Genomic DNA, 8,982 nt, shown 5'->3' with positions numbered 1-8,982 from the left:
CAGTGGGAAAAAAGAAAATAATAACAAACAAAACAAACCAACCAACAACAACCAAACCAAACCAACCAACCCCAAAGGTGTGGAGCTCTGTGTGTGTGTGTGTCATTGAGAGGGGCTGGTTTCTTGGGGTCTGTGTGGGAGAGATGTTGGGATGGCCATAGCCAGGGATGGGAGCATCCATGGGCACCCAACACCAGCCATTCCCTGGCTCTCACCAGGTTTATGGGCTCATTTCATTGACATAAAGCAGGGACTGCTCTTGCAGTGGAGGTTTTGATATTCTCCTTAACCTGCTCAACTCTCTAATATCAATTAACAGGGCCCTTAATTATTATACTTTCCATTCTGAATAAGCTGGAGTTAACCCCTTAATGTTATTCCACTTAAAGGGAGAAAACAGCAACCCCATGCGTCCTTGAAAAGCTAGCGATATCACTTTTATACTATTTAATAATGTTGGGAGAAGTGTCCAAAGATTTCCTTCCCCCACCTGCAGCAGATCCCCCAAAAGCCTTTCTCACCCAAAAGAAGCCATAAGCAGAGGGCAGAGGTGCCCAATGGCTGCCCAGAGCCCCAGAATTCAAGGTGTCCACCCAGGATTGTGTCCTGGTCCCACTGCAAAAGTGTAGAGCAGAAGGTTTACCCACAGAGCACAGGATACCTGAACAACAGAGACTGCACCTGGGGGGAGCTTAAGACTGACCAAAGGGTGGGATGTGATTTAGTGGCCATGGTGGGGATGGGTTGGTGGTTGGACTGAATGACCTTAGAGGTCTTTTCAACCTTTATGATTCTATGATGCTGAGTGTGAAGGTAGAGGAGGTGTGAGGGGCTGCTCGCACTGTGCTGTAGTGCTCTAGGGGCATCTCCAAGGGTTGTTCCTTGAAGGTGGGGCTGGCAGCACACCAGGGCATCATCCTGTGCTTCTAAAGCAGTACTTAGGGGAAGTAGCATCCACCTGGCAGAGGAAGCAGGGTGAAGGACGGCACTGTGCCAGCTCCTTCCCAGGAGGACCCCAGAGGCAGAAGGATCATTACTGTTTATGTTGCAGGAGCATCTCGTTAATAACAGATGCTCTGCAGTGCTGCGTGCCCCAGGCAGAGCCCCAAGTCACCACAATCCTGTGCCAGCTCACCGTGCTGCCTTTCCCAAAACTGCACCCGCAGAGCACCAAGGTTCCACTTTGTACCCACTGCTGTTTCCAAGCAGGATGGCAGAACCTCACCCGATGCACAGCTTTCCCCCATCCTTTAGCAGTGGGGACAGGAGCTCCCATGGGGTTGTCCCTGCTGTGCTGTGCCTCCAGCTCTCCTGTCCCCAACAGTAGCTGGTTCTGGAGCAGTGGGGAGCTTGGGGTCAGGCAAGAGACGTAATCAAACACAAAGTCCAAACCTGGTCCTCTATAGCTATTTTAAAAGCAAAAACAAGCCTGACAAAACCATGGGTATGTTTCCATAGAAATATAGCAGGGGAGCTGTGAAGATGCTCTGGGAGTGATGCACAAGCAGTGCAGTAATTAATGGTGTAGCTGCATAAAGGGAAAATTGAAAACCTTGAGGGTTTAACTCAGATTAGCTCATGGCTCACAGCAGGTTCGAGATTGCAGCTCTACTTCTGTGCAGTTGGTACCCTGGATAAACTGTAAGGTTTGAAAGAAGATATGGGGCCTGAAGGGAGATGCCTGGTTTGGGAGGTTTGGGCTTTGCAGAGAGCCAAAATAAACCAAAATGTTCTGATGTAGGCCCATTTCAAAGCAGAAGATTGAAAAATCAGGCATGCCAAACTTCTGGGGGTCTTGACTCAGAGCAGAACGAAGCCATACCCTGCCACCATCCAAACCTCAGGTACAAAGACTCATCATGGACCTGGTCAATCACTGCTGTGCAAATCACTGCCCAACCCCATGAGGCAAGGGGGATGGTGCACTTATTCTGGGCTGGGACTGACCCATTTTGGGCTTCTATCAAAACAAGAAGCAGCCCAACATGAACAGGGCCACAGATGGTTTTCAGCAAGCCCTGCAGCAAACAGAAGCTGATTGGTGAGCCATCAGCACCGTGCATAAAGCAGGCAGGTGTGGTGCTGCCTGTGTCAGGTGGTGATGATGATGAGGTTACAGGGCTGTGCTGAGGAAATGCATTTTAAAACACTGACTTCCCCTTCCTGCTGTGCTCAGGTGTGCTGGGACCTCACTGAAAGCTCAGATATTCTTTTTTCCTATCTACCCATTTTTATTTCATTTTTAAATGGTGGCGTTTCCCATCCCTGCCCTCCTTGCTTCCCCTCAGTACCAGCCTCAGCAATGCCATCTCGTGGTAACAGACACGAAATCCTTCTGCAGAGATAATTAGGGACGGGAGATGCAAACCAATGATGGCCCTTCTGCTGCAAAGCCCTGCCTGACAGCAAATCCGCAGCAAGAGCAGGGAGCTGCAAAGTGCTTATTGCTGTTTCTCTGGGGACTGGAGTTTGCAAACACAATTGTGTTACCCAAAACTTAAAGCTCAAAGGGGAAACAACAGTGACTGGAGGTTGCAGGTAAGTCAGAGAGCACCAGGGCTGGCTCTCCCATAGTGCAGCCCATCAGGTGTTTGAGAACCCACTGGGCTGGCTGTGTGCTGTTAATTATTTAAGTGAGTTTCATTAAGCTTCTGGAGCTGATTGGCTGACTCAGCAGGCATTTGGGCTGCTCTAAAATATTGATGAGGCAGCTGCAAGACTGCAAGTGGAACCCATGTTGTAGATGCTGAGCTGGGTGAATTCTAGCTGCCTTTCCATACTTGGCAGTGGGTTCAAGCAGCAGCTATGGTTTACCTGCAGGTTAAGCACAGTACCAGGGCACTGCTGGCCTACAGGCTGACCTTCCATCCCATTCCTTTTCCTTTAGAAGCCAAGTTATGCTTCCAGCATCCCCAGCAGCCATCGCTGGTCCTGCCATTGCTGACCCATCCCTGGTAGATGTGGGAATGATGTAGGTGCAGCTGGAATTCTGCAGCTGCTCTGCTCCTGGGCCTATGTCTCTAGAACTTTCTCCTCATTTCCTTTAACCACCTCAATCTGCATCCTCCTCCCACTGCATTTGGAGCTGCACTTTTAGCGTGAGCCCGGGCTGCTTTTGCAGATGGGGTGGCACAGAGTTCTGCAACGTGTCCTGTCCTTCTCTCAGCCTGTGCTCTCACTGCATATGCAAATATTGCTGACCTGAAGCAGAAGCTCAAGCTGCAGCACAGCCCAGGGCTGAGCTCTTTCCATGCACCCACCTGCCTTCGGTGATCCCCCCTCAAACTCTCTGAAACCATGCAGCCAAAACTCATTGCTTCACACAGAGATGCTGCAGCACCTTCAGATTATTTGTTTCAGCTTCATTCACAAACTGTCCTTCCATGTACCAGCCTGCCTGCAAATTTAGGCTGGCCTGTTTTCTTAGTCTAAATTATATCCAATCTCCCCTTGTCTGGCACTATTTTCATGCCTTCTATCTGCTGAATGCTCTTTGTAGCGCTGGCCAGAAGAGCACTTAGGTTTGATGAACCTGGAAGCAGCCAGCCTGCAGGACAGGGTATGCCAGGGTCATCTGTAAGAAGGGCAAAAAGAGGAGGATGAGCCCCAGCTACCAGCACGGCTGCAGGTTGATGAGTCTCCCCAGCTCTGCATGCTGTCAGCACACACAGGGAGATGCTGAGTGAGACATTCTGTATTCACAGCCTGGTGCCCAGAGGACAGGAACATCCTTTGGACCGGAGAGCACAGGATGAAGTTGCAAGAACACAGCAGGGACTGCATGTAAATAAGGCTGGGAGTCAGGAAAAGCCGTGCTGCAAATGCAGCATCAGCTACATCCAGAGGAAAGCCCCACAGAGGAAAAGCTCTCAAGCAGCAGGACCAAAGGGGTCCAATATCCTATGGGTTTGTTATGGAAAAGCGTGGCTGAATTTTCTGATGCCTAAATGGGTTTGTGGCTGGGTTGCCATCTCCATCACCAGAGAGACTTCAGGATTTGTATCCTCTTTGGTTCCATATCCTCTCCCAGCCCCCATGCCCCTTTCCATCCCCACAGCAGCCCACCAAGGTGGGGCAGAGCCCAGAAAGTCCCCTCCTCTCTTGCCTCAGTACCATTTGGAGCCTATTTATTTTTGCTGGATGTGTTGTTTTCCTTCTTTCATCGCTGCAGAACAATCTACAAGAGGAATCCAGCATGCGCCTGTACCGCTCATCTGAGATGAGACAGATGTGTCAGCCTTGTTAGCTATTTCAGTATGGGCTTTTTCTTTCTGATGACAACCTCCAGGTCCTAAATATTCATGCAGGTTTCAATTCAGCTTTGAAGTTGGTGGGAGGCAGGTGCTGGAATGGGAACAAAGCACTTCACGGGGCCCTGGGGGAGTGGTCCCAGGTTCAGTTACAGTCCTTGTGGGTGCTTCAGTCAGTCCTGAGCTGGACCCCAAGTTTATTGGATCTGGTAGGGCTGGTTAGTTCTGTTGTTTGTTATTAAGCTGTAAGTTGCAAAGAATGGTGTGTTGGTTTAGAGAAACTGGAAGGTGCTGCCCATGGGAACCCTTCTAAGCCATGTCTGTAAGGGGCTGCCCCACACAGGGCATGGTGGCTCCATGGAGGGGAGATGGGGTCCTGGCACTGTCTCATCCCAAGGGATAAGTGCTGGAGCACGGAGGTGGCAGCAATTTGATTTGTGTGTCTTTGGTTCTCATGGGTGCAGAAGGAGGCAAAAAGCCAAGGAGGTTGGGAAGGATTATGTGAGAGATGTAGACGTGAGGAATGACAGAGAGCTAAATTTACAGAGTCTAGGAAAAGGAAGACTCAGGGGCAACGTGGTCACAGGCTATAAATACCTTCAAGGTAACAATATAAATGAAGAAAGGGAATTGTGTGTCGTCTCAAAGGAGGGTAGGGCAAGAGCCAGAACTGGAGGCAGATGAAGGAGATGCATAGAGTGGAGGGGAGGGAGGCCTGGCTGGGGAGATTTGCTAGGAGAGAGGGCTGGGGGGCAAGTAGGGCCATGAGATGCTGGGGGAAATGAGGTGATCGCATCCCTAAGTGACCAACTTGCTTCCTTTCAGCTTTGCACATGCCCTGAAGGTAACCCCATTTCATTCAATACAATTCAACCCAACTTTGTTTTTCACCATTGCTTCTCCTTTCACATACCTGGTCGGCTTGCTGTTCCTCTGGGATCTGATTTTCTTACCAGTCAGTCCTGCACAGCTTAAACTAATGCTGAAACTTCACCAACTTTAACCTCTCCTAAAAAGGGGAAACAAAAGAATTCTATCTGAGCAAGGAATGCACACAGACTACACTGCAACATAGAGGTTTCTCTCCATGCAAGCTGTCCTTGCTGCAGCTCAGGCCCATCTCATTCAACACGACTTTCCCTGGGTTCTGCTGTAGGTGCCCTGATGAGGTGGGTGCTGTCTAAGAACAGGACAGAAAGATGGATGATGGCAGAGAAATTTTGCATCTGCTAAATATGTAATATAAAACAAGTAGCTCTGTCAGCACCAGGTGGAAGGCAGCCTGGCTTTTTGTCAACTTGCTGCCTGCAAATTTGGACTGGAGCATTTTAGTGGCTGGGGGGTTGGGAGTGATATCTGCATGGGTACCTTCTCTGGTATCCAACAGAGATGAGATCACGCTCCAGGATTCTCTTGCTTTCTAGGCTTCTCATTTTCATGACTATTGACACAAACTCAATTAGCTTCAAGGCCGACGACTGTCAAATTTGATTGAAACTGGGCAGTCATCTGATGTCTCTTCATTTTAGGTTGTTAAAGAATATCAGTGGTGGTGCTGTGGTTGGATGCAAGCATCCAGAAAGGCTTTTGCTCCCTGCCCCCATGCCCACATTGAAGCCCCTTTGCTCTCAGGGTGGTCCCTCAGCACTGAGCTTGTCTCCATCACTTGGTGATCCAAGGGCTGGTGTCCCCATCCCCTCCCATGGCAGCAGGAAGTTTTAAAGACCATGTGCTGGCTCAGGCCAAGCCATAAATGGGATTTCAGGTTGCTGCTTGGAGGAGAGGATGGGGCTGGAAGGGGGAAGGGGTTCTGCAGAAGAGGGAGATGGGTGGATGCAGGGTGCTGAAAGATCAGTCGCCACTCTGCTCTTGGATTAGCTTTGCTTGGATGGTGCAGCATTAGTTAGCCAAGCCCTGTACAAGAAGAGATAGAGCCATCTGCTTTAGGATTTGAAAATAGCTCAGGGAGCAAACTGAGGGTGCCAAAACCCAGCCCATGGGCAGCACAGGGCACGCAAACCTCCGGTTGTTGGGTGGGTGTGGAGAAAGGGCTCCAGTTCAGTGTTTCAAACAGAAGCGTATCTCTGGAGTCATTCCATGTATTTCACACCAATCTTCTTTTTCTCTTATTACTCCAACTGCCAAAGGACAGAACACGAACTTTCTGTATCATCACATAGCTCGATAGATTTCCTCTTACCTTCAGGGTCTGAGCTCTCTGCCACTGTGTTTGTGTTTAAAGCCATCAGTGGTGTTGAAAGCAAAGAACTGACTCAGTAATTCTTTTTGTGGGGACATAATGTCCTTGGATCAGATAAAAGCACCTTCCCAGTGCTGCTTTTACATACTTCATTAATTCACATAGTGTTAGCAGCTCGTTAGTGTCTCTCTGTCCTCCTGCTCCACAACAACTGCTTTCATTTTTGACATCACATTGGCAGCCTGGTTCATGGCAGAGCAGTTGGAATGAGATCCCCTGCAACCAAAGCCATTCTGGGATGTCCTGTTGCACTCTCTGTCCTTGCTTGTCTTCCTTTGAGGTTTTATTTCCATCCCAAATGAAGCCATAACCCCTGACAGCCACCAGCACCACCCCACACCTTCCCCAGCATCTCACTCACACCCAAGACTTGGGAATGGTGAAACCCCATCCCCTCCCTGAGCCCTCTGCTGTTTTATGATGATGTTGGAGATGCGTGGCATCCAAAGCTGTGCTGCAGTGTGACACCACAAATGACCAACTAATTAGGCAAAGAAGAGCGCGACGAATTTAGATTCTTCTTTAGGGCTCACAGACTGTTAGTAATCTGCAATTTGTTAATTGAAAATTGCTTCCTCTGTTTGTTGTTGGCCTTTTGGTGGAGGGGGATATTTCCTGCTTTTGGACTGCGTCGCTGGATCTATAATAATGCACTTTGTACATTAGTGCCAGGCACATTTGTAATTGGCCACCCTATTAAAGAACACTAATGATCTTACAAGTGTTCACAAATAATGAATAGAATGGCCCCTCGCTGAATTGAGTAATTTATTCACTGACATACTTGCAGATCTGTTTTTCCATTCTTTAACCCAGCTTTAGCTCTCTGCCTGCCTTGCAGAGACATCTCCTTTTTCATCCATGTGTTGGAGACAATACGGGTCACAGGAAACTCACTGTTCATTGGGACTTGGGACCGGAGCACATACGTGATAGGATGTGCAGAGCAAGCAGCAGTGATGTCAGTCTCTGGTGCATTCATTGCTGCTGGGATTCTCCTGAAGCATAAAAGGAGGACAAAATAAAACAGAGCTTGGGAAATGCAATCCAGAAAGCGATGCTGATTTTCTCTTTTAAATGTGGAAGCCATAAAATAGACATCTGTATTGTGTCAGGCTTCTGCGTGTTCTCCCGAGTCCTGTGATAGTCCATCAGGAGGAAATATTCTTTGGGGCTGAAGCCTGCCGTGCTATATGGGGGGATAATGGTAACACTGGGCCATAATTACAGGGTGTTCAAAGAGGTGGTTTGGGTCAGTGTAATTAGAGAGGGGCTTCCTACAGTGGGAGCTTCGTAGCTACATCGTGGTGAAGATTCAGTGCAGAAAGTAAGGTGTACAGGGGTTTGTGAGCCTGAAGAAGTTGGGTTTGACCTCAGGGAAGCGTGGACAAAGGGAATAGCTTTGCATAAGTGGATTTGTTGTGAGGTTACAGAAGCTGAGTGGGTATGGAGCTGGTTCCCCCCTGTGACCCCACAGCACTGCCTGTGTCTGCTGCCACCCAGACTATGGCAGAGCTGTAGGGATGGGCACCCCACCATAGGGCACCCCCAGCAGAACAGCTCACACTATGGAGCCTTCCAGGTGGGAGAAAACCTGCAGTGACTTTATAGGGTGAAACCAAAGTGGGGGGACACGGGCGGTGTCCTGAGGCCAGGAGAAGGTGTTAGAGCTTGGTTTTATAGATGCTGAAACTTGCTTTTGTGGAGAGAATGTCAGATCCTGAATTTTGGAGAGGATGCTGAAGCCTGCTTTGTGGGGGGACAACACAACTTGTTTTTGCACTTGTTTCTATTGCTGTGTGTCTGTAGCTTTTAGTGTTTTCATTGTGATTTTTTCCTCCTTCTCTTTTTATTTCTTCTCCTTTTTTTTTTCCCCTTTTTCTGAGGGCGGGCACCCCTCATCCCCCCTATTCTGAAGGATGCTCCCTACGGGACGCAGCCCGCCCCCCGCACAGCTGAGGGTTAATGGGGCGGGCGGAGCGGGCGGGGCGCGGCCCGGCAGAGCCCATTGCGGCCGGTTCCGTTCCGTTCCGTTCCGTTCCTGCGGCGTCTCCAGCGCCGGGCACGGAGCGGCGGAGGGGAGAGCGGGTGGAACCCCCCCCCCCTCCTCCTCCCGCTGCCCCGTCGCCCCCCGGCATCCACCACCATGGTGCAGAAATCCCGCAACGGAGGCGTTTACCCGGGGCCCGCAGCCGAAAAGAAGCTGAAGGTGGGATTCGTGGGGCTGGACCCGGGAGCTCCGGATTCCAGCCGGGACGGGGCTTTGCTCATCGCCGGTTCCGAGAGCACCAAGAGGGGCAGCATCCTCAGCAAACCCCGTTCTGGGGTATCGGGTAGCGGGAAGCCCCCCAAAAGGAATGCTTTTTACCGCAAGCTGCAGAATTTTCTCTACAATGTGTTGGAGAGACCGCGGGGCTGGGCTTTCATTTACCACGCATACGTGTGAGTAATAAAAAGATGGGGGGGGGGGGG

This window comes from Coturnix japonica, chromosome 20 (assembly GCF_001577835.2).
Source record: "Coturnix japonica isolate 7356 chromosome 20, Coturnix japonica 2.1, whole genome shotgun sequence".
Classification (NCBI taxonomy): domain Eukaryota; kingdom Metazoa; phylum Chordata; class Aves; order Galliformes; family Phasianidae; genus Coturnix; species Coturnix japonica.
The sequence above is the reverse complement of the archived record's forward strand: the minus strand, read 5'-3'. Positions refer to the sequence as shown.